This window comes from Aegilops tauschii, chromosome 3 (genome assembly GCF_002575655.3).
Source record: "Aegilops tauschii subsp. strangulata cultivar AL8/78 chromosome 3, Aet v6.0, whole genome shotgun sequence".
Classification (NCBI taxonomy): domain Eukaryota; kingdom Viridiplantae; phylum Streptophyta; class Magnoliopsida; order Poales; family Poaceae; genus Aegilops; species Aegilops tauschii.
Window position 1 is genome coordinate 391,001,280 of NC_053037.3, and position 22,343 is coordinate 391,023,622.

A 22,343-nucleotide genomic window follows, 5' to 3' on the forward strand; every position below is an offset into this window, starting at 1 on the left:
GTCTTACATCAACTAGGCGTATCAACGGGCTATGGAGATGCACATCAATAGATATCAATGTGAGTGAGTAGGGATTGCCATGCAACGGATGCACTAGAGCTATAAGTGTACGAAAGCTCAAAAAGAAACTAAGTGGGTGTGCATCCAACTCGCTTGCTCACGAAGACCTAGGGCATTTGAGGAAGCCCATCATTGGAATATACAAGCCAAGTTCTATAATGAAAAATTCCACTAGTGAAAGAACATGCGGTGCCCCCATGTTTGGTTTTGGTAATTGATGACAATCTCTATGGACTAATGGTTGCCTTGAGTTATATTTGAAGGTTTTGTCCATAGGCTTTTCTTGGACTACATTGTTGGTTTCAAGGAGAGTTTGTGATGACCAAGGTGCTATTCAAGGGATTACCTAAAGATTGGTCTTGTGAGAGGTTGATCAAGGCTAAGTAAAAGAGTGAATCAAGTTGATCAACACACAAAGCGTAGAAGATGTACCGAGAGGGATCAAGCGATCCCATGGTATGGTAAGCATTGTCAATTACGCTTTGTGTACTAACCCATGATCTTCATGAGAGTTCTTTGTGGGGTTAGGTTGCGGTGTGCAAGTTCAAGGAAGCATCACGAAGAGATCAAATGCTTGAAGCTTGTCGTCCATTGTGGTGACAATGGACTTGTGAAGATGTGCGGAACAGTGGCTCACCCATAGTGGAGTATGGGGGAGCAATCAACTAGTCTTCATCGAGCCAACGCAATCAAGAAAGGTGGTCCAACTTGAGGGAGTCAAGATCATCTTCATCTAGCTCAAGTGGACCATGTGCAAGGCAAAGGTTTGCCCTTGATAGGTTTTCTATTTTACCGGTCTCATGATGGTAGTTGGGAGACCGGGTTATAGGATCGATTGTCGTACTATCAAGGGGGGCTCTCGATGAGTAGCTTGATCGTATCATTCGTAGAGAGCTCAAACCATTGCATCCTTGCATCATCTTTCTTGGTTCTTGTTTGCTTCTCTTTGTGAGTTTTGGAGCTTTTGGTCATCTTGTTGACAAGCTCGAGTTCATCGAAAACGGAGTTCACTTGCATCTTCTATGATGTTTTCGATGTTGGAGGTTATGCCGGTTCTTCTCTGTTGGAGGTTTCACTCCTCTATGTGTTAGGCATACCTCCCCTGCCTCTTCTTACTGTTTTGATGCCACTCGTTGTCTTGTATCCAACAAGCTTGAGTTTGCTCAATTCAGAGCTCATTTGCAGAAGTTATGGCAGTTCTGGTTTTATTGGATCCATCTGTTGTCTTTAGCTACGTTTTGAAGGCATCCAAGTGCTAAAGCCTCTGTGGCGTGCGGTAGTACTGCTCAAGGGAGCGGTAGTACCGCAGGGGCCAGCGGTAGTACCGCTCCTGTGAGCGGTAGTACCGCTGCCTCTAGCCCAGAACGCTGGCGCGCACGGAAGTAGGCGCGGAAGTAATTTTTTACTTCCGCGTCCTACGCGGTAGTACCGCTCCTGGTGAGCGGTAGTACCGCTGCCTCGCATCCTGTCACTGATTGCGTGCGGTAGTAGGCGCGGATGTAATTTTTTACATCCGCCCTTGCACGGTAGTACCGCTCCCTGTGAGCGGTAGTACCGTGCCGCCTTTTTCTCGTAGCTAGCTCTAGCGGTTGTAGGCGCGGCAGTTATTTTTACTTCCATGGTCGCGCGGTAGTTCCGCAAGGGCAGGCGGTAGTACCGCTCCTGCAGTAGTACCGCCCTGTTGCCCGTTTGCGGTGTTGTTTCATTGGGCTTCTGCCGCCCTAGCAGTAGTACCGCTCGTAGGAGCGGTAGTACCGCTCGGTGCGGGTTGTGAGCATAACGGTTGGATTCCCCCCTCCTATAAAAGGGGGTCTTCTTCCCCAATGAACCTTATCTTTTGAGCTCGTGTTCTTCCCCCATTGTTGACCTTCTTCGAGCTTGCTAACTCTCAATCCCTCCATGGTTTCTTGCTAGTTTTTGAGGGAAAAGAGAGAGGAGATCTAGATCCACATTTCCACCAATCACTTTCTCCTCTATGTGAGGGGAACCCCTTAGATCTAGATCTTGGAGTTCTTGGTGTTCTCCTTCTTGTTCTTCCTCTCATTTTCCTCCCTAGCATTAGTTGCTTCAGTGGGATTTGAGAGAGAAGGACTTGGGCACTCCGTGTGCCCTTGCCATTGCATTTGGTGCATCGGTTTGAGTTCTCCACGGTGATACGTGGAAGTTACAAGTTGAGAAGCTTATTACTCTTGGGTGCTTGGTACCCTTGAGCTTGTTCCTCTTGGGTGCTTGGGCGCCCTAGACGGTTGGTGGTGTTCGGAGCTCAATCATTGTGGTGTAAAGCTCCGGGCAAGCGTCGAGGTCTCCAATTAGGTTGTGGAGATCGTCCTGAGCAATTTGACGGGTTCTGGTGACCGCCCCCAAGGGTTGCCAAACTGTACGGGTTCGGTGACCGCCCCCAAGGGTTGCCATTTGTACGGGTTCGGTGACCACCCTCAAGGGTCCCTTAGTGGAATCATGGCATCTTGCATTGTGCGAGGGCGTGAGGAGATTACGGTGGCCCTAGTGGCTTCTTGGGGAGCATTGTGCCTCCACACCGCTCCAAACGGAGATTAGCATCCACAAGGGTGTGAACTTCGGGATACATCGTCGTCTCCGCGTGCCTCGGTTATCTCTTACCCGAGCCCTTTATTTATGCACTTTACTTTGTGATAGGCATATTGTTTCTTGTCATATATCTTGCTATCACCTAAGTAGTTTTTCTTGCTTAGCATAAGTTGTTGGTGCACATAGGTGAGCCTAGTTGTTGTAGGTTTTGTGCTTGACAAATTAACCGCTAGGTTTATTCCGCATTTGTTCAAGCCTCAACCGTAATTATTTTAAAGTGCCTATTCACCCCCCTCTAGGCGACATCCACGATCTACCAACTAGTATATGAAAGTGACAACATAGTAGACTCTCTCTATCATGAAGATCATGGTGCTACTTTGAAGCACAAGTGTGGAAAAAGGATAGTAGCATTGCCCCTTCTCTCTTTTCTCTCATTTTTATATTTTTTTTATTGTTTTTTATTGGGCCTTCTCTTTTTATGGCCTCTTTTTTCTCTTTTTTTTTAATTTTTCATCCGGAGTCTCATCCCGACTTATGGGGAAATCATAGTCTCCATCATCCTTTCCTCACTGGGACAATGCTCTAATAATGATGATCATCACACTTTTATTTACTTATACAACTCAAGAATTACAACTCGATACTTAGAACAAAATATGACTCTATATGAATGCCTCCGACGGTGTACCGGGATGTGCAATGACTCATGAGTGACATGTATGAAAGAATTCTGAAAGGTGGCTTTGCCAAAAATACGATGTCAACTACATGATCATGCAAAGCAATATGACAATGATGGAGCGTGTCATAATAAACGGAACGGTGGAAAGTTGCATGGCAATATATCTCGGAATGGCTATGGAAATGCCATAATAGGTAGGTACGGTGGCTGTTTTGAGGAAGGTATATGGTGGGTGTATGATACCGGTGAAAGGTGCGCGGTATTAGAGAGGCTAGCAATGGTGGAAGGGTGAGAGTGCGTATAATCCATGGACTCAACATTAGTCATCAAGAACTCACAAAGTTATTGCAAAAATCTATTAGTTATCGAAATGAAGTATTACACGCATGCTCCTAGGGGGATAGATTGGTAGGAAAAGACCATTGCTCGTCCCCGACCGCCACTCATAAGGAAGACAATCAATAAATAAATCATGCTCCGACTTCATCACATAACGGTTCACCATACGTGCATGCTACGGGAATCACAAACTTTAACACAAGTATCTCTCAAATTCACAACTACTCCACTAGCATGACTCTAATATCACCATCTTCATATCTCAAAACAATCATAAAGGATCAAACTTCTCATTGTATTCAATGCACTTTTTATGAAAGTTTTTATTATATCCCTCTTGGATGCCCATCAAATTAGGAATAAATTCATAGGGACAATTGCAGTTTTACCCCTAGTTGGTTCCTACCCACGGGTTTTGCCCTTACTTTTCGAGCTTGCTCAGTTTTGCCCTTACTTTTTCCATCGAGGTCCCTCGAATGCCCTTTGACCGTTTGACCAAAACTTTGAAAATTCATAACTAATTCATATGAACACAGAAAAATGCAAATAAGATATCAAAATGTTCAGATAAACATTACCTTTATGTGCATATCACTTGCATTCAGGACAAAAGCATCGTTTAAACTACCTGAGGTAGTTAATGTTATTAACATTATTAAAAATAAAAAGGTATAAACAATATTTTTTCATGAATAAAAATTACATGCAAATGCAGGTGATGTTTTCTGAACATCCTGATATCTCATTTGCATTTTTTTGAGTTCGTATCAACTTGTTATGAAGTTTCCAAATAATGGTCAAAGTCATTAGAACATTCATAACAAGATGATATGAACTCAGAAAAATGAAAATAAGATATCTGGATGTTCAGAAAACATCACTTACATTTGCATGTAATTTTTATTCATGAAAAAGTATTGTTTATACCTTTTTATTTTTAATAATGTTAATAACATTAATTACCTTAGGTAGTTTAAAGGGTGCTTTTGTCCTGAATGCAAATGATATGCACATAAAGGTAATGTTTATCTGAACATTTTGATATCTTATTTGCATTTTTCTGAGTTCATATGAATTAGTTATGAATATTCAAAGTTTTGGTCAAACGGTCAAAGGGCATTCGAGGGACCATGACGGAAAAAGTAAGGGCAAAACTGAGCAATCTCGAAAAGTAAGGGCAAAACCCGTGGGTAGGAACCAACTAGGGGCAAACATGCAATTGTCCCAAATTCATAACCAAAGCAAACTACCATGCTGTTTAGAGACTCTCAAAATGATATAAGTGAAGCATAAGAGCAAATGACAAACTACTCCGAAAGATATAAGTGAAGATCAATGAGTAGTCGAATAATTATGTAACTATGTGAAGACTCTCTAACATTTAAGAATTTCAGATCTTGGTATTTTATTCAAACAGCAAGCAAAACAAAATAAAACAAAATGACGCTCCAAGCAAAACACATATCATGTGGTGAATAAAAATATAGCTCCAAGTAAAGTTACCGATGAACGAAGACGAAAGAGGGGATGCCATCCGGGGCATCCCCAAGCTTAGGCTCTTGGTTATCCTTGAATGTTACCTTGGGGTGCCTTGGGCATCCCCAAGCTTAGGCTCTTGCCACTCTTTATTCCATAGTCCATCGAATCTTTACCCAAAACTTGACAACACAAAACTCAACAGAAAACTCGTAAGCTCCGTTAGTATAAGAAAATAAATAACCACTTAGGTACTGTTGTGAACTCATTCTAAATTCATATTGGTGTTCAACCTACTGTATTCCAACTTCTCTATGGTTCATACCCTCCGATACTACTCATAGAATCATCAAAATAAGCAAACAACACATGAAAACAGAATCTGTCAAAAACAGAACAGTCTGTAGTAATCTGTATCAAACGAATACTTCTGGAACTCCAAAAATTCTTAAATAAATTTGTGGACGTGAGTAATTTGTCTATTAATCATCTGCAAAAAGAATCAACCTAAAATCACTCTCAAGTAAAAATGGCAGCTAATCTTGTGAGCGCAAAAGTTTCTGTTTTTTACATCAAGATCGCAAAGACTTCACCCAAGTCTTCCCAAAGTTTCTACTTGGCACAAACACTAATTAAAACATAAAACCACATATAAATAGAGACTATATGAATTATTTATTACTAAACAGGTGCAAAAAGCAAAGAACAAAAATTAAATTGGGTTGCCTCCCAACAAGCGCTAACGTTCAACGCCCCTAGCTAGGCATGATGATTTCAATGATGCTCACATAAAAGATAAGAATTGAAACATAAAGAGAGCAACATGAAGAATATGACTAGCACATTTAAGTCTAACCCACTTCCTATGCATAGGGATTTTGTTATCAAACCATTTATTGGAGCAAGAATCAACTAGCATAGGAAGGCAAAACAAGCATGACTTCAAAAATTTCAACACATAGAGAGGAAACTTGATATTATTGCAATATGTAGAAGCATATGATCCTCTCTCATAATAATTTTCAGTAGCATCATGAATGAATTCAACCATATAACCAGCACATAAATCATTCTTTTCATGATCTACTTGCATAATGTTACTACTCTCCACATAAGCAAAATTCTTCTCATTCGGAATAGTAGTGGGAGAAAACTCAACAAAATAACTATCATGTGAGGCATAATCCAATTGAAAATTAAAATCATGACGACAAGTTTCATGGTTATCATTATTCTTTATATCATACATGTCATCACAATAATCATCATAAGTAGCAACTTTGTTCTCATCATAATCAATTGAAACCTCTTCCAAGATAGTGGAATCATTACTAAATAAAGTCATGACCTCTCCAAATCCACTTTGATCAATATAATCATCATAAATAGGAGGCATGCTTTCATCATAATAAATTTGCTCATCAAAACTTGGGGGATAAAAAATATCATCTTCATTAAACATAGCATCCCCAAGCTTGGGACAAACATTAATTGCAGCAAATAAATTCTCAAACATGTCATTCTCATCAAACATAGCATCCCCAAGCTTGGGCCTTTTCATATCATAGGCATAATCACTCTCATCATTAATAGTATGGATAGCACCAATAGTATAGCAATTATCATCATCACAATGAGTAATAGGAGCAACATCATTTGGGAGGGATACCTTTTTACCTTTGTTTCTCTGTCTTTTCTTTTTCTTCTTCACATCATGTGTGGGTTTAATCCTCTTTTTTGAGCTCCTTATTAATGAGATTGGTTGAATAGAAGGCTCCTCCTCGTTACCTGATTCATCATAAGAAATAATAGGAGGATATTGGGAAGCCTCTTCCCTTTCATTAGTATTCTCTTCATCTTCTATTTGTTTTCTTTTCTTTATGTAATTGGTAATATAAGGATTTTCAATGCAATTCACCGCACAATACATAAAAATTTCTTCTAGATCAAAATCAAGAACTTTATTAAGGACAAATTCTGGCATATCCTTAGTTATACGTTTCATTTCTTAATAACCCAAAAGCAAACTAAGTTCATTATGATGTGCAAGGGAAATCAAGTCATCACAATTTTTGGACATGATTCAATCATGAAACAATTTGCATTGGAGATTTAAATGATCATGTTCATCGCAAAGTTCACAAGGATGGCAAAGAAATTTTAAATTTTCAGCACAAACATCTAGCCTTTCTTGCAACCCGTTAGTTTCTAAATACTTATGCCTCTTGCAAAATCTATCTTCCCTATTTGGTGTGTACTTGCAAGCTCTATGTATTCCACAAAAGTTGACATGCTTATAAGAGACATTTTCATCATGACTAGTGCAGTCATCATTAGTACTATGAATATTCAAAGAATTCATACTAACAACATTGCAATCATGCTCATCATTCAAATATTTAGTGCCAAACATCCTAATGCATTCTTCCTCTAGCAATTGAGCACAATTATCGGAATCCTTATTTTCATGAAAAATATTAAAAAGATGAAGCATATGAGGCAACCTTAATTCCATTTTTTTGTAGTTTTCTTTTATAAACTAAACTAGTGATAAAACAAGAAACTAAAAGATTCGATTGCAAGATCTAAAGATATACCTTCAAGCACTCACCTCCCCGGCAATGGTGCCAGAAAAGAGCTTGATGTCTAGTACACAACCTTCTTCTTGTAGACGTTGTTGGGCCTCCCAAGTGCAGAGGTTTGTAGGACAGTAGCAAATTTCCCTCAGGTGGATGACCTAAGGTTTATCAATCAGTGGGAGGCGTAGGATGAAGATGATCTCTCTCAAACAACCCTGCAACCAAATAACAAAGAGTCTCTTGTGTCCCCAACACACCCAATACAAGTGCAATATGGATGGTAGATATGGGTATTTGTAATCTGAAAATATAAAAACAGCAAGGTAACTAATGATAAAAGTGAGCACAAACGGTATTGCAATGCGTTGAAACAAGGCCTGGGGTTCATACTTTCACTAGTGCAAGTTCTCTCAACAATAATAACATAACTGGATCATATAACTATCCCTCAACATGCAACAAAGAGTCACTCCAAAGTCACTAATAGCGGAGAACAAACGAAGAGATTATTGTAGGGTACGAAACCACCTAAAAGTTATCCTTTCTGATTGATCTATTCAAGAGTCCGTAGTAAAATAACACGAAGCTATTCTTTCCGTTCGATCTATCATAGAGTTCGTACTAGAATAACACCTTAAGACACAAATCAACCAAAACCCTAATGTCACCTAGATACTCCAATGTCACCTCAAGTATCCGTGGGTATGATTATACGATATGCATCACACAATCTCAGGTTCATCTATTCAACCAACACAAAGAACTTCAAAGAGTGCCCCAAAGTTTCTACCGGAGAGTGAAGACGAAAACGTGTGCCAACCCCTATGCATAAGTTCACAAGGTCACTGAACCCGCAAGTTGATCACCTAAACATACATCAAGTAGATCACGTGAATATCCCATTGGCACCATAGATAAGCACATGCAAGACATACATCAAGTGTTCTCAAATCCATAAAGACTCAATCCGATAAGATAACTTCAAAGGGAAAACTCAATACATTACAAGAGAGTAGAGGGGGAGAAACATCATAAGATCCAACTATAATAGCAAAGCTTGCGATACATCAAGATTGTGCCGAATCAACAACACGAGAGAGAGAGAGAGAGATCAAACACATAGCTACTGGTACATACCCTCAGCCCCGAGGGTGAACTTGTCCCTCATCATCATGGAGAGCGCCGGGATGATGAAGATGGCCACCGGTGAGGGATCCCCCTCCAGTAGGGTGCCGGAACAGGGTCCCGATTGGTATTTGGTGGCTACAGAGGCTTGCGGCGGCGGAACTCCCGATCTAGGTTATGTTCTGGGGTTTTCTGTATATATAAGAGGTTTTGCCGTCGGGAACAAGTCAGGGGGTCTCCGAGGCGGTCACGAGGTAGGGGGCGCGCCCCCCTCCCTCGTGGGTGCCTCGGGACTCTTCTGGTCCATCTCCGATGCTTAGTGGGCTTCTTCTGGTCCAAAAATAATCTCCGTCTAATTTTAGGTCAATTGGACTCCGTTTGGTTTTCCTTTTCTGCAATACTCAAAAACAAGGAAAAAACAGAAGCTGGCACTGGGCTCTAGGTTAATAGGTTAGTCCCAAAAATTATATAAAATAGCATATAAAACATCCTAGATGGATAATATAATAGCATGGAACAATAAAAAATTATAGATATGTTGGAGACATATGAGATACTGAGGGGAGGAAGGCTGGGGGTAGCAGAGTACAGAAGAGAAAGGGATAAAACTTGGTGGGAACAATTTTTAGGCCAATCTGCCATATTTATTTCTTTGATCCACGAGCATGCGCAAAGTCATTTTGAGCGGTTCCGGCATGTGCCGGCAACCAATCCATCGTTCATGCATGCATTAAGATTTGTGCCGCTGTGAATAGTTTATTCTCCTTTTTCTACTATACTAGGATATACTTCATCAAATACAGCTAGTAACCCCCACATTTGTCCCTGATATGACAAGCATGGCAGCATGTGACAGCCCACTCTCTCCCTTTCTCACACATAAATCCATCCTTTTATTTCACCTTAGCTAAATTAAATCGTCCGTATCATTTAAACTATAAGTTTGTTTTTGAAATAATTCATATATTTGAAGTCATGGCGTCAAGACCTTTAGACCTAGAACAATCTTGGATACATTTCAAACATGTTTAAATTTTGATGTTTCACATTTAAAATGTGGAACAAACCCATTTCACTAAAAAATTGGGATTTTATAATAGAAATATGTGAAACCAATCTATTTCACAAAAATGATTTTTACCCAAATATGAAACTGAAATGTCAACTTGTGAAACAACTTATTCGAAAACGTGCAATAATATATGTCAAAAGAGTGAAATATGTTAGTTTTGTGAAACAAATAGTGGAAAGTGAAATGTAGGTTCTAAATTGTGAAATAGTAAATACCGAAAGTGAAATTGTAATGTATCATTGTGAAACTATTTTTTTGGAAATGTGTAACAGTTTATTTGAAAAGAGTGAAATGTGTTATTTTCAAAATATTCAATTGAAATGAATGTGATTTTTATGAAACAAGCCAGTGGAAAGTAAAATGTACGTTCTGAATTGTGAAATAATAAATATAGAAAGTGAAATTGTAATGTATCATTGTGAAACTGATTTTTGGAAATGTGTAACAATTTATTTCAAAAGAGCGAAATAAGTTATTTAAAAAATATGCAATTAAAATATATGTTATTTTTGTAAAACAAGGTAGTCAAAAGTGAAATGTAGGTTCTGAATTATGAAATAGTAAGCACATAAGGTGAATTTGTAATGTATCATATTAAGGCTATGAAACTGATTATTTTGATATGTGGAATATGTGTTCGAATTTAAACGTGGTCGAAAAATATTAAAAATTGATCTCATTTTAAAGGCTTTCTCGCAAGGAGTTCAAATATAAAAAAAAAGTTTCAAAAATGAGAAATATGGTTTAAAAGATATGGATGTTTCAAATTAGCCGAGAAGAAAGAAATGGTTGGATTTATAGAGTGGGATAAGAGAGAGAATGACTCTATCACACTGTCATGCATGCATGTAAAGTACACTGGTGGGGGCTTGCTGCTGAAGAAAGGGTGGAAATATGAAGATGGGAAAAGGAAAAGGAAAATGCAATACAAAGATACTTGGCCCACATAATGTTAGATGGCAACTTCCTATTGGAGATCACCTTGCCAGTGCCTAGCGGAACCACGCAATTTTACTTTTCGCATGAGCATGTCATGATAGTCAGAGTGGAAGACAATAGATGCGGTTGGAATGGATCGTATCAAAATACATGCAACAACACATAATATCTTAACTGATTTAACTGCTAATCAAACTCACATATAGATTTAAGGTCGTTTAACCAATCCAGGTATCATAATGCATCCAATCAATGGATCTTGAGTGTTCAAGATAAAACTCGATACCAATAAGTAGCCAGGAACACTGAACAACCACTCTTTTACAGTGTGATTTTCTGATGGTGTTTTACTTCATAGAAGTCGATCAACTTTGAGTCCAGCTCTCCTGTCTCATACAAAAGAATGAAACATGTTGTATTTTCTTAAGAAATTATACTCCCGCCATATTCTCTGAAATTTAAAGGTTACCTCTCTTTCATGGGAAGAGAAAAAAGTAAACTTCAGTCAATGTGTGCAAGCATTTGAATGATTTCGTTCTTGGACCATCTTGGATAATTGATTTGTTTTCTCTTCCTTTGGCAGAGGTGAGGGGTGGTATTGATTATGGTTTCACTGGCGAAGTTAAGAAAATTGATGTTTCACGAATAAGAGAGAGGCTTGATAGAGATAGCATAGTCATTGTCAGCAATATGGGATACTCCAGCGTAGGAGAGGTCTTAAATTGCAAGTACTCTCTTTACTCCCCTCATAGGATACACCCGAAAATAGTCGTGTATCTTTAATCATGGGAAGTCTCTGAAAAGAATAAAAAATGTTAGAAGTTGCACCATTATTACTTGGAGTTACTAATATAGCTTTTGTTTGATTCTTTTTAGTACCTATGAAGTTGCTATGGCATGTGCTTTAACCATAGAGGCAGATAAACGTATTTGTATTGTTGATGGACAAATATCTGATGAGCATGGTCGTGGTATTCATTTCATGTCTGCCAAGGAAGCAAACATGTTAATCAGAGCATGTATTGTGCAGAGTGAGATTTCTGCAAATCATGTGAAGGTTGTGGGCGAGAAGATATTAGGTATGTCGCTGACCTCCTCATCAAAAATGATATAGAACTAGGTTTGAATGGATTAGACCATTTTAATAGGTTTACTGCATCTTTCCGGAACGGTGTGGGTTTCAATAATGGAAATGGTTTGTCTGGCAAGCAAGGGTTTGCCATTGGTGGGGAGGACTGAAGGAAATATGCCCTAGAGGCAATAATAATGTTATTATTTATTTCCTTATTTCATGATAAATGTTTATTATTCATGCTAGAATTGTATTAACCGGAAACATAATACTTGTGTGAATACATAGACAAACAGAGTGTCACTAGTATGCCTCTACTTGACTAGCTCGTTGATCAAAGATGGTTATGTTTCCTAGCCATAGACATGAGCTGTCATTTGATTAACGGGATCACATCATTAGGAGAATGATGTGATTGACTTGACCCATTCCGTTAGCTTAGCACTCGATCGTTTAGTATGTTGCTATTGCTTTCTTCATGACTTATACATGTTCCTATGACTATGAGATTATGCAACTCCCGTTTACCGGAGGAACACTTTGTGTGCTACCAAACGTCACAATGTAACTGGGTGATTATAAAGGTGCTCTACAGGTGTCTCCGAAGGTACTTGTTAGGTTGGCGTATTTCGAGATTAGGATTTGTCACTCTGATTGTCGGAGAGGTATCTCTGGGCCCTCTCAGTAATGCACATCACTTAAGCCTTGCAAGCATTGCAACTAAAGAGTTTGTTGCAAGATGATGCATTACGGAACAAGTAAAGAGACTTACCGGTAACGAGATTGAACTAGGTATTGAGATACCGACGATCGGATCTCGGGCAAGTAACATCCCAATGACAAAGGGAACAACGTATGTTGTTATGCGGTCTGACCGATAAAGATCTTCGTAGAATATGTGGGAGCCAATATGAGCATCCAGGTTCCGCTATTGGTTATTGACCGGAGACGTGTCTCGGTCATGTCTACATAGTTCTCGAACCCGTAGGGTCCGCACGCTTAACGTTACGATGATAGTTATATTATGAGTTTATATGTTTCGATGTACCGAAGGTTGTTCGGAGTCCCGGATGTGATCACGGACATGACGAGGAGTCTCGAAATGGTCGAGACATAAAGATAGATATATTGGACGACTATATTCGGACACCGGAAATGTTCCGAGTGATTTCGGAGAAAACCGGAGTGCCGGAGGGTTACCGGAACCCCCCCGGGAGAAGTAATGGGCCTTATGGGCCTTAGTGGAGAGAGAGAGGGGCAGCCAGGAGGGGCCGCGTGCCCCCTCCCCCTCTGGTCCGAATTGGACTAGGAGGGGGGGGGCAGCGCCCCCTTTCCTTCTCCCTCTCCCCCTTCCTTTCCCCCTCCTAGTAGGAGTAGGAAAGAGGGGAGTCCTACTCCTACTAGGAGGAGGACTCCTCCTCCTGGCGCGCCAACAAGGGCCGGCCGGCCTCCCCCTTGCTCCTTTATATACGGGGCAGGGGGCACCCCATAGACACAACAATTGATCTATTGATCGCTTAGCCGTGTGCGGTGCCCCCTCCAGCATATTACACCTCGATAATATCGTAGCGGTGCTTAGGCGAAGCCCTGCGTCGGTAGAACATCATCATCGTCACCACGCCGTCGTGCTGACGAAACTCTCCTCAACACTCGGCTGGATCGGAGTTCGAGGGACGTCATCGAGCTGAACGTGTGCTGAACTCGGAGGTGTCGTACGTTCGGTACTTGATCGGTCGAATCGTGAAGACGTACGACTACATCAACCGCGTTGTGTTAACGCTTCTGCTTTCGGTCTACGAGGGTACGTGGACAACACTCTCCCCTCTCGTTGCTATGCATCACCATGATCTTGCGTGTTCGTAGGAATTTTTTTGAAATTACTACGTTCCCCAACAAGGACCTGTTGAGCAGGTCAGATGGGTACCTTTCCGAGTTTGCTGCAGCAACACATGTATGCCATGTAAGTCTGGAGCTTCGTATATGATATTCCACTTTTTCAATACTTTGCATGATGTGTTTATTCTTGATTGTGCCACAAAAGTTTCATGTTCTTTCGTGCAACATGTATGTTTCTTCGCTATTAGCAATGACAATACACACTTGTATACTGTAGGATGGATGTGTTTTCCAAAGTTCTTAAGAATCTATGCCTGATGATACTTTGATTGACATTTAGCTATACTCACTATGCATACCATTGTGTAAACATTCGAATAAAGAACCACTACCTTGCTCTTTTTTGTTGACTAATTATCCTTATGTAGTACAACAATCTATAGTAGGATCACTGCATCTGCACCAGTGCATACTATAATCCATAGATTGTTATGTTCCCTGACATGAGAATGTAACACACACATACACACATTGGTCCTGTTCATTTTCGTTTGTCCTAATTAGATGTTCCTCTTTTTATCATTTCATGGTGGTGTCAAAAGAGTGCATATCATAGATGGTACTGTTGGTGGATCATTGTTATTAGAATTATTCACAATAGACAATGTGGAAACAATGATAGCTAGGTATAATCCAACTTGCCCTTTTTCTTATGTTTGCTGTCATGGAACATAGCAGCTTTGATGTGTAAGCCCATCATGATTTCATACCTGTGATGTTCCTAGGTGCTCCGTGATCTTTTATGTATTTCCTTGAGATTGCCAAAAACTCATTCCCTTCAAATCTGCTAAACAATTGCACACAATTGAAACATATTCATTTCACTTCCATCTCCGCCTTCATTTATTTTTGTTCCCTATTTTTCGGAGGTTGTATGCTTTGGTTATGCAATTTTCCTAAAGCACATCTAGATGCGCTCTAAGTATTGCACATCTAAGTCCTATGTCAATGATTTACGCTAATTATGTATCAAAATGTATGATACTATAACTTTTATTTGTAGTAGATGATTGGTTGATGTTTGACCATGTCATCATGTTCTATTGGAGTATGAAGTGTGATATCATGTCACTGTAACAATTAGAAGTGGTGTACGTCTAGGAAGTCAAATTTCCTTTTTCCTGCTCCAAGCTCCTGGTTTCACTTGGTTGTGTGAGTTTCCAGACACCAATCGTCAGGGAAAACACAATACATTATGGATGTATGATCCTTTATCTAAAGAACAATATTTTTCATCTTATATGGAGTAGAAATATTGGAGTGCTTATATCTTTCATAAGAAAAATCTGGGAACTGATGTTTCTCACTTATTCCACATGGATATGTATGAAGGAACAAGAATGGCTAGAGAGGAAGATCTTCCTGGTACTGAAAAATTCATTCGTCCCCTTGATGAATCTGGTGTCGTGGCGCGACGAACAGATAAAGAGGTTATTATTTAGTATTGTGAAACTTGAGCAGTTGAAACATTAAATAAATATCTTTTTCAGTAAAGATGTCTCAGTTTCACTCGACCCTTTATGCTACCGATTAGGAGTTTTGTTTTCCGTTACCTTGTGGAAGCATTGGCTTCGTTTGCTGTTGTGGAGAGAGACCAATTAATCATAGCATGTGTTGCTCTGTTTCTTTTTCCGGAGGAGAAATCCGGTGAACTTGCAGCTCTTGTTGTATCTGAAGAGTGTCGAGGACAGGGTCAAGGAGACAACCTACTTGGTATGTCTGCAAGTTAGAATATTACTTGTGATGAGCATATTATTTTGTTCAGACATTGTTTTTGAAGGATCTCTTTTGACAATTAGGTAGCGGTGCTTTACATGGCATGTTCTATAATCGAAAGCTAGTAAATGTTGATATGATAGTTGGAACTCCTATATTTGCTAATTTTTAAGAGCGTAGTCTTTATGAATTGAGGCAAAACCACATACTTTGCTTCACCAAGATGCTAGATAGGTAGTTTTGATGTTCAGGAAACACTACCCAGTCTCCGGTTGAAATAGTTAATCATTAGGCTGCATGCAAAAATGAATGTCAGCTCGTTAGTTGACAATTTCCATAGGTTTGTTCGGCGTGGCTTTAATGAGTGTTCAATCGAGTCCCTAGCTGTGGAGAGGCGAAAATAGATCAACCTTTCACGTGGGTCGAAATATTACATGAAGCTGCTCCAGCCTGCGGAGATTGGTAATACGGCTGTGTATGATTTTGTGCATGCAGGGTCCCTGAGGTTTGTGATTCTACTCTATAGTTATTTAGTTCCCAGAACTATAAACTGTACTCCTGGTGTTGTATGGAGACATGCATGTGCCCTTGGTGGCTTCGCCTTGTCACATCCGCTTTACTGGCAGACGACCAGTGGCAGAGCTATGTTGAGACCGGGGGGGGGGCATTGCCCCCCAGTCTTGGGATTTTTAAGTGGCTGCATGGAATGAAGAAAATACAGAATTTTACCCCTTCAAGAGTTCATATTTTCCCATTGGGCCCCAGTCATCCCAAGCTAGCTCCGTCACTACAGACTGCCATCGCTTCCCCAACCCAGACGCCCACACCGCGAACCACGACTACGTTGCCGTAGTGCGCATGTGTATAGGTATGCCACCCCGATCTCTCCAGCCAACCTCCTCCCCTCGCTTGTCGTCGTCTGCAAGAACACGGTGGCCTGCTGCCTCCGTTGTCACCGGGCGTGACCTTGCACAAGCGAACGCAGGCCCAAGTCCAACAAGAAGTATCCATAGTCCGTAGATTAGTGTAGGTTTAGTTATTTTTGACCAACAATTAGTGTAGGTTTAGACAAGCCATTGTGTTAGTATCAATTTTTTGGAGTGCATGTCATCTATTGATCTACTAGCACGCGAAAGGCACGGGCCTGTGTGTACGTGTGTATTGTTTTTTATTCTAAAGCTAGAGAAGGAGTGGTGATGGCATTAAGTGTGCTGTTTTTTATTCTAAAGTAAGTGGTGATGACATTGAGGTCGAGCTCCTTTATGCTCGTTGTTTGCCAAATTGTAGCTTCAAAGGCCTAGATAAGGAGAATAGCTTTGTTGACTTGGTTGCTGTTTGGAGGTATTTTGGTTGACTTGCTCTTGATCTGCATTCTTTGCCATCACCATCTTCTTCGGATGAGATCGTAGTTATTTTTGTGGGGCTGGTTTCTTTGCTTGGAGTCATGTTAATATTCTTCTATCACTTGGCATTAATTAATTTTCTTCAAGCCAGAAGAGTTGATCTTCCTTGTCTTGATAGGGGCGCTACTTTTCTGTAAGATTCCTGAATTTTATCAAATGCAGAAAGGATGAAAAGGTAGTTGAGCATACATCAGGACCGGGTTTTTAATCCAAGGAATTGGGCAAAAGATAGACAAATAGTAACCAAGATGGAATGCAAGGAGCTACTCACTCCCCATAGCAAAATGAAGTACAGTGATACTTAGAAGTCGAGAGCAAGCTTAAAAAGTAAAGCAACATAAGTTGAAGGAATGATGCAATCTTGTAACAATATTCCTTCAATATAGTTGTCCAAACAACAAAAAGACATCATGATGCATGTGGAATCAGAAAAATGGTTAATTTGACAAAGTTGGCAAAGGGACATTTAGAAAAATGAAGATAAATAAAGCAGGACAATCACTTAAATGTAGCGTTATTTCATTGCCAAACATAGAAATAAGGATATGGCTGAGAGGACAAAGCAAGCAAAGAGACAATAAAAGCAAGAGAGACACTTAATGGTTAGCATCATTAGTCATTAATCATAAAATATAATTACAAATAATTTGTACTACATGTGTAAAATGATTGCCAGGAATCATTTGATGTATTCAACCTGAGAGATGTTTTGTTATAACTATTGAATCTTCAACAAAATGTGATTTGAATAGGAAATAATAAGTTAGCAGAAGACTCGTCAGCACGCCTAAATTACACGAGCTCCTCTGAGACTTAATACATACAAAATCCAAATAACTGAAGTCAACGAACTTAGTAACACAATTGTACCCGATTTACTTGGATCTACATATTACCATATATAATTGTTCATAGAGGCTCGCACTCTAAATTTGGCTCCAATCTTGTCCAATGTTCACACAACCTTGCAACTGACAAAAGATAAAGCATTTCACTACGGACAAAGATGACAACAGTGAAACACAAATATTTTAAAGCAGACTCGTCAATTTCCCGAGATAACTCTTGCAACTAGATAACTATCTTGGGGACCACTGGTTGGATATGACAGCAAGTAACCTCCGTAATGCATGCAACAAAATTTGAAAGAATGGCTTGCCTACAATTGGTCTATTTATGAACTTCTCAAGTAGAAGCCAAATAAAAATTGCAGGCACTGCCGGCTGACCTAGGGTTATGGATTATGTTGCTCTTGATCAAATTTATTGACTTGGATACTTGCAACACCAACCCTAAAAATATGATTAATACCAAAGGTAGATATTTACATAAGGTTGTATATGTATACCGTTACCATGGAGGCTTGGTAGCCTCATGCCAAGCTATATTTCTCAATGAATCAAATCCAATACAGGTGCCAATACATGGAGAGGGAAATAGGGATGTAAGTGCAAGAGATGTTTTCTTTAATAATTTACCTTTGAGAATAAATGACCATTCATCTCATCATAACCAAACAGAAAATGTACTCTTAGCAGACACCATGAAGCTCTAAATATGGTTCATAAGAAGAAACCAATCATAGATGTTGATTCCTCGATTGAAAGAGCATGGTGTCCCCATGTTTGGGTTTGGTAATTGATCATTGGAATCAGAGTTCATTTGCAGAAGTTATGGCAGTTTTGGTCTTCTTGCATCCATCTGTTCTCCTTGGGCTAGTTTGAAGCACCCTAGCGGTAGTACCGCCCTGGGCAACGGTAGTACAGCTTGGGCGGTACTTCCGCAGTCCAGTCTGCGAACACTACCGTCTAGATTTGGCTAGCGTGGAAGTTGGGCGGTAGTAGGGCGACGGTAGTACCGCTTGATGCGGTAGTACCGCCCCTGTCCCAGAGGTAGTACCGCTTAATGAAGTACTTCTGTGTTCTACGACCGCACGCACTTCCGCTTAGACAAAAGCTTTTGTTGTCTATTTTGTCTCAACTGTAGTTGGGCGGTAGTACCGTGTATTACGGTACCGCAGCTCCACTACCGTGTTTCCTCTGTAACTACGAGTTCTAGCGGTAGTACCACTCTAAGTGGACGGTAGTACCACTTTGTGCGGCACTACCGCTCCAGTACTTCTGTACTCGTACACTACAGGCTGAAACAATCACACTAAGCGGTAGTACCGCTCCCTAGAACGGTAGTACCGCCGCTTGTGTGCGGGCTGTGTGCATAACAATTGGATTTTCCTCTCCACTATAAAAGGGGTCTTCTTCCCCAATGGTTCTTATCCTTTGAGCTCGTGTTTTACCCCATTGTTGACCGTCCTTGAGCTTGCTATCTCTCAATCCCTCTAATGATTCTTGCTAGTTCTTGAGGGAAAAGAGAGAGGAGATCTAGATCCACATTTCCACCAATCCATCTCTCCTCTAAGTGAGGGGAACCCTTGGATCTAGATCTTGGAGTTCTTTGTGTTCTCTTTTTCGTTCTTCCTCTCATATTCCTCCATAGCTTTTGTTGTTGTGGTGGGATTTGGAAGAGAAGGACTTGGGCATTCCATGTGCCCTTGCCATTGTATTTCGTTCATCGGTTTGAGTTATCCATCACTGGTACGCGTCGGTCCTAAACAAACAGTTTTTAACCCCTTTCCGCGACGACATTCAGAACCGTCGCCAAGTGAGTGTGGGCGATAGGGGGTTCCTTCCCACACGACCCAGAAACCGTCGGGGATATGCCGTCCTGGCACACACGCTCTGCAAAATGAGGTCGTGTGCGACCGGCGAGCACTCAAATACAGAAATACATATAGTAGTGCTAAAAAATACAATTATACAGGCGAAATCATTTCTGGTCGTAAGTACATCCTACATAGTCAGTCACGGCTAAAGATTTCCGTTCGTATATACATCCCACACAGTCACTCCAAGGAAAACATTTGCGCAAGGTGGCGTAACGCAAACAGTTTTCAAGAGAATGTCGTGTGTGATTGTTCATTGATCCAACACGATTTATTCCTAGAAACCATGTGCGTTGCCTGAGGTCATCGCCCACGGTGTTTTCTCATTAACCGTTTGCAATAGGAAAACCCAATTAGCAAGCTAATTGGCCAATTAGCGGGCTAATTGCCCTATTATTAATAATCCATTTACTAATCTAACTGACATTCATATTAAGCACATAATATATTCCATTTCCATATTAAGGAAGCAGGATTTCATAATTGAAATACATCATAGTACAACATGATATAGCTTCAGCACTCAGCCACCCCATTACACAGTTGCACCAGCAGCAAGTTTCACATGCAACATCTAGAACCTTTTGAAATTAGCATCATAGACGGTACATAGAGAGATGCATCTCATCTGGAAAACTGCTGAAGCGGAAGGCGAATATTGAGCCTTCATTCATGTTGAAGGTCTTTGCAACTTTAGGCCAGTGTCTGCGGATGATTGACCGTCCATCCTTTGACCTCTTCAGGAACACTTCAATATTGAACCGTGGGTGTTGTATGAAAACTTTCCTCGCCTCCTGACCACAGAGGTGGTTTGAGAGGTAATCATCAGTGAAGCCTGAAAACAAGGTTGTGCATAAATATCTTCTCTATATTGGAAATGGGGCAAAGGAATACAAAAAGGCAAGGTATAATAGTTAGTACCATCTTGTGAACCTCAGTGCTTCCCATTGTTTCCCTGCAACACATATAAGGTAGTTAGTCATCAGGTTAAGTAAGGGTTCGCATGCTATCAATAAAAATTTTTGATGAAAAATAAGCACATTGCAGATTCATTAGATTAATTCAAGCCACATGGAAAACCCATTTATCCAAACCAAGCATGATTAAGAACTAGGAAATATAGCACTTGTATATGTTTCTCATGTATTAAGTGCAGCCAAATTCGATTTATTCCTCACATGGTATACAATAACAGAATGCAGCCACAACAATTGAACATCGCATTGCAGAATTGAACCAAGCAGTTAAATAAACACCACAACAAATGAACCAAACGTTAACTGAGCACCACATTGCACAATATAACATACTCCTAATAGAAGATCAGATAGTTAACCAAACCAAGCATGGTTAACAACTTGGAAATATAGCAATTGTATTTGTTTCTCATGTATTTAGTACAGCCAAATTTGATTTATTCCTCACATGGTATACAATAAGAGAATACAGCCACAACAATTGAACATCACATTGCAGAATTGAACCAAGAAGTTAACTAAACACCACAACAAATGAACCAAACGTTAACTGAGCACCACATTGCACAATATAACATACTCTTAATAGAAGATCAGACAGTTAACCAAACCAAGCATGCTTAACAACTTGGAAATATAGCAATTGTATTTGTTTCTCACTAGCACATATGCCCGTGCGTTGCAACAGGAGAGATATTTCTTTGCGAGAAGCAATGGGAGAGGTAATTGATGTGTCCATCAAAAACAATCACATAGCGGTGCGATAGAGAGAGGAGTGGTCTTCTTGCCGGTTATGTTTTCCCCGCGAGATCTTGATAGTTGTGGGGTTAGTCGGTGTGTGGCAACCATCCAACTCGTGCCGTTTTTCCCCTCCGGATCCGCCTCTGTCTCGGGGTTGGGTCTGCCTCCTCATTTGGTAGCCATGCGGTGACCTTCGAGGCATGGTTGCTTCGACCACTCTCGCTTACGATGTCATAACTGAATGGATTACAAATTGTAGTGCATAAATCCCATTTCATTAGCATATTTAACGCATAACCAGACACCAATGTCCCTTCTTTATTAGGGTTTATTCTGTTTGATTATTTTAGCGCTCACGTGCCCACAATTTTTTTGTTCGAGTTAAACCAACATATTCTCTTTTATTGGCCCAAGAAAAAATTGCTCCCTCAGACGACCCAGTAGGGGAGTACGGTTGAGGCCCAATACTGCATGTGCGACGGAGCAATTTTTTTCTTGGGCCAACTGCGTGGGGGCTACTATATGACGCTAGTTGCGTAAAATAGCCCGTGGGACGCACATCAGTTCATTTATGGGCTAGCACACTACTAGGCTCCAAGATGACCTGTGTTTGTAAGGCATGAAAAAATCCAAAAAAATGATGAGTTGAAGGATCAAAATCATGCGCTCAAAGACCCAACTACGTGTTGCTAGCCACTCCAAGAAACAAGTCCTACCAACCAATGCCGAGCTCAGACCTTTAAGATCATACTCCAAGCTCAGATTGCGAACATTTTTTTTTAACTTTAAAAAAAATAAATTACTGAATATTCTTGGAAGCATGAATAATTTTGAAAATCCCAAACATTATTTTTAAAATTCCTTACATTTTTAGAAATATAGAAAGAAATTTGAAATGTTTGAAGTTCACAATTCTATTTGAAAACATGAACCTTTTATAATAACATAAAAAATTGAATTTGTGACTTTTTTTAAAAAGACACATATTTTGAATATT

General features: G+C 40.2%; 1 pseudogene; it reads left to right on the forward strand.

The window, feature by feature from the left end:
- Nucleotides 1–15,520, forward strand: part of LOC109766415 (probable amino-acid acetyltransferase NAGS1, chloroplastic) — a 33,141-nt pseudogene extending 17,621 nt beyond the window's left edge.
- Nucleotides 15,521–22,343: the final 6,823 nt, after the last annotated feature.